Consider the following 7,180-nt stretch of genomic DNA (forward strand, 5'->3'; position numbering starts at 1 on the left):
TACTACAGAGGTATATGGAGTGTCACCACTGCCTTGGGAACTATTCTTTGGAATGTGTAGTGCAAAAAGTCTATATTGCTTTCTCATGCATAGTTTACCACCTGCCATGCCAACACCAACACCCAGACTATTCCATGGTTAATTCTTGAGTTAAGTTGAGTTAGCAACTGGATTAATTGGGTTTTTCCCTGCCAGAAATAATCACCTATTTGAGGGTCATTATGTGAGCAGCATGCTTCTAATATGGATGACAAAGCTATATCTCTTATACTCTGCATTTAACACTGCAGTGATAATGTTCTTCAAAATGAATGAGCTCATATAAGTCCTTCTTATACAACTATGTTCCATAAAAGAGCTCTTGGAATGATTAAATAACCTTTTTAATTTTGCATTTCAATTGAATAGCATGTTTTCAATCCTGCCTTGTGAAATTTATACTAATTATAATTAACATGTACTATTTAAAAAGTACTATTGTAAAGGCTTTGAAATCTTTACAGTAAAACAGGAATACCTTGCAAAATATATTATTGTTGCATACAGAAAATAAACAAAGGTTTTGGAATCTACAAATACAAAGATCTAGAGAAACTTAGAAGGCTCAGAACAAAGATCCCAAGGCTATGCCAGTGGCTGTTCCAGCCAGCATGCCCAGAGCCAAGTCTCCATTGTTGTCCTGGTAACGCTCCCTAATGATGACATGGTTGGCAGGCTGCTGTCCATAAGATCCTGGATATGGATGTTGATATGGTATTGCATAAGGCTTTCCATTAGCATCATAGATGACTTGAGTTTCTGGAGGGTATGTGAGTGAGTTGCAGGCATTCTTTCAATATTTAAATTATATTAAATTAATTCTATCTCCAATTTTGAAAATAGTTTTTACTTTTTTCATTTTCTGTAGCACTAATACTTGGTTTTTATAATAAATTTTAGTTAATTTTTTAAACTCTTGTTTCATCCTTTCTAAGATTCTGGTTGGGCTTATGCCCAACCTGTGTTTTTCTTTGAGGTTTTGCCTGTGAATGTTATGTTCTCATTCTCTGCTTCTGGCTTTATATCTTGAGCCTGTCTACAATCATGAATAGCTTCTTTTTAAGATTCTTATTTATTTGCTTGTCCTTCTAACCTAACTCTTTAGAATTTATGTTGGGCTAGGCTCTGCATACTTCTAGGAGCAACGTCTGGGCTGAACTTTTGTCCTTTTATATCCTTCTGCCATCTTCTTATAGTATTAAGGATTGTATTATGGTAGGATCTTTGAAATAGTTCATTCTATTTATCTCCTAGCTTTCAGTACTCCCAAAGTTATGTAATCTGGGGAAAGTCTGATCTCTGTCCTCTGGGCTGAGATCAGAAAGTTCTTGACCTAGATTTAAGTCTGAATGCTATGGTCCTCTTCCTGTTTGGAAATGTTATTAGTTGGGAAGTTCTGAATGTTCAAAGTAGCAGAATTACAAGTCCTACTTTGTTCTGGGATTTTGATCCTGGTTATTTCACCAAAGGCTTTGGATTATTTAAAGGCTAGAGCTGAGACTCTACTCTGCTCCTGGGATCAGAACCTCACAGCTGCTGTTTGTTTTGGAACTTGTTCCTTGCTCAGTACATAACCCTATCACTCTCTACCACATATCAACACTTTGGGCATAGGTACTCTCTGTAATCTAACCAGAATCTGAGACCCAACACTAGGGTAATAAGTAACAGAGCTGTAGGTTTGCACCTGTTTTTGCTCCCATCACTGATTTTGGTGACCTGATATGGGTTTGTGACATTGATTTGACCTTGAGCAAACCCTTCGCCTTTTTTCAGTCCTTAGGCACTCCTGTATTTGCCATCCTTAAGTGTCCACTGAACTTTCTGTTTGTCTGCCTATATCAGCTTGGACTGAAAAAAAAATGACTCACTGTGATTTTTTTCCTTGAATTTCCTAATTAGGAGGTGCTGAATTTCCTATATTTTTGTGGAGGAATTGTAATATAAAAGCAAGGGTATACTTTTTTTTTGCTACTCTATCATCTTGTCCTTATTGAACATATTCTTTCATTATTAAATATATGTGAGATGTCAAAAGGATGACTAGCTCTGACAGAATATTAGTACTTATGCTTTTAGAGAATCACAGAACTATGTTTATGTACCTACTTTTTAAAAATAACTCCTAAGAATGAGAAACTGTAAGAGCTATCAGGAATAAGACATAGGAAAAATGTTATAGGCATTTTGTTTTTACATGATTTTAATTTCCTAATATATTCTTCTCCCTCCACCACCACTGTCATCACTTATAGAAGAGAATTTTTGAAAGGAGAGGGAAAAAGGCAGTACATCAAAACTAATCAACATGTTAGGTCTGATAGTAAATGTAGGATTTTTTGCAATCATCATTCCTCTAATAGGAAATGAGGAGAAGTATATTCATATATCTCTTCCTTAGACTCAAGTCTAATTCTATTGCCCTGTATACAGCCTTGATTTTGTTCATTTCATTCTTTCCATTTACCTTTTTATAGGAATTGTGCATATTATTTTTTATTTTTCTTCTGACTTTTTTTGTATTATTTCATATGTCTCTGTTTTTTTTTGGTATTAATCATGTTTGCTGTTTCTTATGTGCAACAATATTCTAACATATATGTCTTGTTTTGTCATCAATCCAACTGATGGATATTTTCTTTGTTTCTAATTCTTTGCTGTTACAAAAAGTGCCAGTATCAATATTTGATGTATTTGGAAATTTATAAAAATCTTTCTTCTCCTTGTTGCATATGCCTAAGGACAACAGTCTTAGAGTAAGAGAAAGAGAAAGAGGTCAGTAATTTGATTTTCCTCATTTTATAGGGTAGGAAACGACTTTCTAGGGGTAGGTGGCTTATCTGACATAATATTATCAAATGGAAAAGGTAGAGCTTGAATTCAGGGCTTTAGCTGTTAAGTTTAGTTTTCCCTCTTTCATGTCACACTACCTCTAAAAATCAGGGATCACCTTAATCTGAAAAGGACCTTCTCCCTTTCCTAGAGTATGTTTGATGACTTTTTGACCTCTTCGTTTCTCTAGTTTTCTTCAATGCCCAGCTCAAAAATCAGTAAAGGTCTCTCAGTCATCAGATCTAATTGTTGTTTCTCATCCTTATTCTCTTTTACTTCTCTGCAGTTTTTGATGCTATTTATCATTTTTTTTCTCCTTGATAATTCTTTTCTTTCTAAGTAATCAAGACTCTACACTGTCTTGATTGTCCTCTTATCTATCTGACCATTTCTTCTCTGTTACCTCTGTTGGATCCTCCAGATCATATCCACAAACCCTTAGGGTTTGATCCTGGGCCTTCTTTTCTTCTTCACTATTTTACTTAGTGATCTCATGAACTCCAATGAATTTAATTACCACCACTATGTTGATAATTCTCAAATCTAACTATCTTACCCAAGTCTCTCTACTGACCTTCAATCTTACATCTCCAACTGCCTTTCAGACATCTCAAACTGGATGGCCCAGTAGACATTTTCAGCTTACTATGTTCAAAGCAGAATAATTGTCTTTCACCCTACATCCTAAGTCAATACCATCCTCCCAGTCCCTCAGGTTTATAACCTAGGAAACAGTAGGGATCCCTCACTAATTCCTACCCTTCGTATACAATTTGTTACCAAGGTCTTTAAATTTCACCTTTTCAACATCTCTTGAATACTCTTCCTTCTCTCCGTTGACACCAACCTTGATTATTGCAGTAGCCTAATGGTGGGTCTGCCTGTCTCAAGTCATTGTTGTGATAGAGGCTGGCACTAGAGAAAAAGTGCCAGACTGAAGAGTATGTGAAATTGATCACCTCAACAGGGGAGGGGCCCCAGGAGTGAATTTCCTGAGGAGAGAAGACTCTGGATGGGAGAGCAGTGAGGGTCTCTCTTGGTCTTGAGACATCGAAAAGAGAAGGTGGATAAAGACTTTCTCCTGAGGGTTACCCATTTTTCCTGCTGGTGACTGGAAATCTTTCCCCCCAACACTTCCCAAGTGAAGAGACTTTCTGAAGAGAAACTTGAACAGACTTTACCTCAGCTCCTATTGCCCAGGGGTGAGTCAACCTGACTTTCTCTTGGGGGGCTCAGGCTGCCAAGGCCTGAGTTCCCTCAGATTCAAGGAGGGAGGAAAAAGGTTTAGATAGAGACAGGGACCCCTTTTTCCCACTTTACTTTTCCCATTCTTCCCTGCCTGTAATTCCTTTTGTATTATCTGATTGAATTAACATTAAAGTTATCTGTTCTCCAAGCTGAGTATGAGTGAATGTATCAAGGGGAGACCTTTTGGGTCTCGAGTAGTGGGGGGAACAAGAGGGATAAGAGCAAATTGGGGAGAGCATCTTTAGCTAAGGAGGGAAGGCAGAAGGAGGGAAAATCTTCAAACCCCCTCTCCTCTCTCCAAGTTAACTTGTTATAGCTGTTGTCTCCCCTGAACCCCACTTTGTGGAAGGGGGGTTCTTTCTTCTTTCTTTCCCTCTCTCCATACCAAAAGCTCAGACCTCCCTCTCGGGGTACATCCCTTCCTCTGTTGATTTTTTAAAAAAACATTGTCCATTCCAATTCATCCTTCAAATCAGCCACTAAAGTGATTATCTTAAAGTATAGGTCCCATCCACCCCTTTATTCAATAAATTCCAATGACTATTTGCCTTTAGGATTAAATACAAAATGCTCTGTTTTGTATTCATAGCCCTTCATTCATTTCTATCCCTCTCCTATCATTCCAGTCTTCTTTCTTTTTACTCCCTGACTCACTCTTCGAAGAATCTAGTGACAGTGGCCTTCTTTCTGTTCCACCAACAAGATACTCCATCTTTCAATTTCAGTTATTTTTCTCTGGCCATTTCCCATTCCTGGAATGTTCTCCCTCCTTCAGACCTTGCCTTCAAGTCAAAACTAAAATCCCATCTTTTACTGGAAGTCTTCCCCAACCCCCTTAGTTTTGGTGCCTTTTTCTCTATTAATCATTTTCTATATAAGGGAATATTTTCTGTATAAGGGCAGCTAGGTTGCACAGTAGATAGAGTACCATGTCCTGAGTCAGGAAAACCCAAGTTCAAATCCAGCCTCAGATACTTACTGGTTGTATGACCCTGGGTAAGTCACTTAACCCTGTTTTCCTGAGTTTCCTCATCTAGAAAATGAGCTAGAGAAGAAAATGTCTAATCGTTTCAGAATCTTTTCTAAGGAAACCCCAAATGGGATCACAAAGAATCATACATAACTAAAATGACTGAACAAAAATAACAAATATATCCATATATATATATATATATAATATATATTCACATGTTATCTCCTCTATTAGATTTAAGGTCCTAGAGGGCAGGGTATGTCTTTTGCCTATTTTTGTATCACTGGGGCTTGCCACAGTGTCTGGCACATAGTAAGTAGTTAGCAAATATTTGTTAATTGATTGAGTTCAAATGGTACTTTATATAGCCTTTTCCCAATCCCCTCCACTCTGCTCACTGCTGGTGCCATCTCTTTAAGATTAACTTCCTTATACTCCGTATGTATTTCATATACATGTAGTGGTTTATGCATTATTTCTCCTTTCAGAATGTGAGATTCTTATGATTTGGCATAGGTTTTTTATTTCTTTGTAGCCTCAGTACTTAGCACGGTGACTGGAACATAATAAATACTTAATGAACAACTGACTGGCTTCTACCCACAGCAAACTAACTAGTCAATAGTACACATCTATTAAGTGGCTACTATGTACCAGGCACTGTGCTAAGTGCTGGAGCTACAAATAAAGGCAAAAAATTGTCCCAGATCTCAAGTGCTCACAGTCTAAAGGAAGAGACGATATGTAAGCATCTATTTCTGTTTCTGTTTCTGTTTCTGTTTCCACAGTTCTTTCTCTGGATGCGGATAATGTTCTTTCTCATAATTTCCTCTGGATTGTCCTGGATCATTGCATTGCTACTAGTAAAGAAGTCTGTTACATTCGATTATACCATAATGTATCAGTTTCTGTGTACAATGTTTTACTGATTCTGCTCCTTTCACTCTGCATCAATTCCTGGAGGTCTTTCCAGTTCACATGGAATTCCTCCAGTTCATTATTCCTTTCAGCACAAAAACATTTCATCACCATCAGTTACCACAATTTTTTCAGCTATTGCCCAATTGATGGACACTAGAAGGGGGAATTTTAGTTAGAATTTGAAGGAACTAGGGAAGGCAGGAGGCAGAGATAAGGAGGGAGATCATTCTGAGCATGGGGAACAGTCAGAAAAGGTGGCAGGAGCCAAGTAATCCAGGGGCTTGTTTGCAGAGTAGAAAATATGCCATTGAATGTTATTGTCATTGAATCAGAATGTTTTATATCAGAAATGGGAGGTAGGGTGGGTGTCAGCTTATGAAAGATTTTGAATGCCAGAGGATTTTGTAGTTGATCTCAGAGGTGATAGGGAGTCTCTGGAATTCATTGAATAGTGGGGCAAAGGGTAAAGAGGGTGAGGATACAATCAGTTCTGTTCTTAGAGATATCTCTTTTTTTTTTTAAACCCTTACCTTCCATCTTGGAGTCAATACTGTGTATTGGCTCCAAGGCAGAAGAGTGGTAAGGGCTAGGCAATGGGGGTCAAGTGACTTGCCCAGGGTCACACAGCTGGGAAGTGTCTGAGGCCAGATTTGAACCTAGGACCTCCCATCTCTTGGGATAGCTCTCAATCCACTGAGCTACCCAGCTGCCCCCTTAGAGATATCTCTTTGACAGATGAGTAGAGGATAGAGTGGAATGGGATAGACTGACTGGTAGGAAGGAAGAATAACCATCAGGCTATTGCAATAGTCCTCTAGTATCCTCCACCTCCCAGGAAAGAGTGACCTAAAATGTAAAAAAAAAAATAGTATGTAGGGAGCAGTTACTGGGGGATCAGTCAATACAATATTTGACAGTTTCTCCTTGATAGAACTGTTAGGAATTTTATACATTTCCTGATTGGTACTTGCAATGAAAATGTCTAAGCTAAATCATATAAAAGTAGGATTGAGGTCTTTATCCTTAATTAAAAATACTAATGGATCTGAAGAATGGGAAACACTTAAATACCATGTTGTTGTTTGCTTTTCATTTATAAAGAAAACATTTGAAACGTTGTGTTGCTTGCCACTCCTGGCCCCTGCCAAGAGATGTATAGCTTAACAG

The sequence above is a fragment of the Monodelphis domestica genome, chromosome 1, assembly GCF_027887165.1.
Source record: "Monodelphis domestica isolate mMonDom1 chromosome 1, mMonDom1.pri, whole genome shotgun sequence".
Classification (NCBI taxonomy): domain Eukaryota; kingdom Metazoa; phylum Chordata; class Mammalia; order Didelphimorphia; family Didelphidae; genus Monodelphis; species Monodelphis domestica.